Here is a 1947-nt window from a genome sequence, read left to right as displayed (position 1 = left end):
TAAAGACTTACATCCAGACAGAAGGTGCATCCCAAAAGCAAAATTAAAGTGACAGTGGCCTACGGAGACAAAACACAGCAGCTGAACCTCTATGTACTGAAAAATGGAAGACTACCATTGCTGGGACGTGAATGGCTCTGGAAAATCCATTGGATTGGCACACCATCAAGGCACTAATTGTGTCAACAAAGGAGGGCAGCTCGGCGGGGAAGATGTCCACAGCTCTCCTCTCACCCATTGTTGACTATTATAACGATGAGGAAGAGCTAGACAGCGTTGACGATGAGGACGAACGCAGTATCTGTGGCCGCAACTCGGATGAAGATACAGAGAGGATGCAAGTAAGACAGATATTGCCAAAAAGCAGGAATGATGAAGACTACCTGGAAGTAAAAGAGCAGATGTACCGGGAGAAATTGACATCTCTCAAAAGACAGCTACAGCAGTTACAGGAAGGCACTTTGCAGGGGTATCAGAAAAGGATGAAGAAACTAGATCAACAATACAAGGAAAGGATATGAAATGCAGAGCTTTTTCTGCAACTGGAGACAGAACAAGTGGAAAGGAATTATATTAAAGAGCAGAAAGCAGCAGTGAAGGAATTTGAAGATAAAAAGATTGAGTTAGAAGAAAAGAAAAAGATGATTGAGAATGAGAGGCTAACAATGGAACTCACAGGAGATTCTATGTAGGTAAAGCCAATAATGACGAGGAAACTAAGGAGGAGACCTAATGACCCTGTTCCAATTACAGACAAAAGATGTAAACATGCACCTGTGCAGTTAAATTACTTGTTAACAGATGAAGAGATAATGGAAGATCTATGAACTCTCAATAAGCTTAAATCTCCAAAAAGACCAGCATCTCCATCTTCCCCTGAGCATCTTCCCAGTACTCCTGCTGAATCACCAGCACAAAGAAATGAAGCACGAATAGAAGATGGAAAGTTATATTACGATAAGAGATGGTATCATAAAGGTCAGGCTGTCCATTTGGAAACTAAAGAGAATACGAAGACTGGCTGTGTAATTAGATCAGTTGGAACAAATGAGATATGGGTAAGGAAGACAAGTGATAGCACAAAGATGCATATATATCTAGAACACCTGCATAGAGGAGTCTTCATTATATGGAGGCGATCTGCTACCTAGAACTCTTAGCAAGTTGGAGGCGCACATCTTCTTAACTCCCTATGCTCAGAGATCAACTTTTCATGACTTTTATATGGAAATCTGTATTAAATCAAGCAAGTTTATTGACAGCCTGAAGAACACACTATTTGAGGACATTTTCAAATGCCATCTCAGTTTTGATGATTGTACATACTTTTAAGAATAACATTCACCTTTTCATGGATTTCACTTTGCTTTTGCCATCTTTGCAAGATGGAGGTGACTACTCTTTATGGCTGGAACCTGCCAATTTATGGATTGTTTAATTTATTCCAGACAATAGAGTGAAGACCTATTTGCTTCAGTGCTGGACAATCTAGAGAAGACACCCCCCCAAAAAAAAACTTGAGTTATAAATGGATCTTAGACCAAAAGTAAAAAAAAATAGCTTGTTATAATTTGATATTATTATGTTACTTTGTTATAATTTGATATTATTAAGTTGCTAAGTAAACAAATGGTAGGCGTTTATATGCTAAGGGTAAACATATTTGTTTAGCATCATGCCCCAGTAAAAAAAAACAGTGATACACTATTAAAATAAAAGGGGAGGAGTGTACTGTGTAGCCTACATTATAATAAGGGACTACTTTATGTTTTAGTAACATGTCATTGCATGCGCTATTAGGTGCATATTGAGCGTGCGCTATTAGGCGCGTATTGATCTGTATGTGTGTGCCGAGTTTGGATTCTGCCAGTAAAGAACCATGAAACTTAGCTCCCTTCTCCGGCATTTTTATTAATAGCATTGTTGTGTAACCAGGCCACATACACA

The 1947-nt window shown here is 38.9% G+C and overlaps 1 pseudogene; it reads left to right on the top strand.

Annotated features, from left to right (window-relative positions):
* Window positions 1-212: 212 nt before the first annotated feature.
* Window positions 213-1151, top strand: LOC140187259 (sin3 histone deacetylase corepressor complex component SDS3 pseudogene; annotated as a pseudogene).
* Window positions 1152-1947: the final 796 nt, after the last annotated feature.

Source organism: Mobula birostris, chromosome 24 (genome assembly GCF_030028105.1).
Source record: "Mobula birostris isolate sMobBir1 chromosome 24, sMobBir1.hap1, whole genome shotgun sequence".
Taxonomy (NCBI): Eukaryota; Metazoa; Chordata; class Chondrichthyes; order Myliobatiformes; family Myliobatidae; genus Mobula; species Mobula birostris.
Note: the sequence above shows the minus strand (reverse complement) of the source record. Positions and strands in the feature narration are given on the sequence as shown.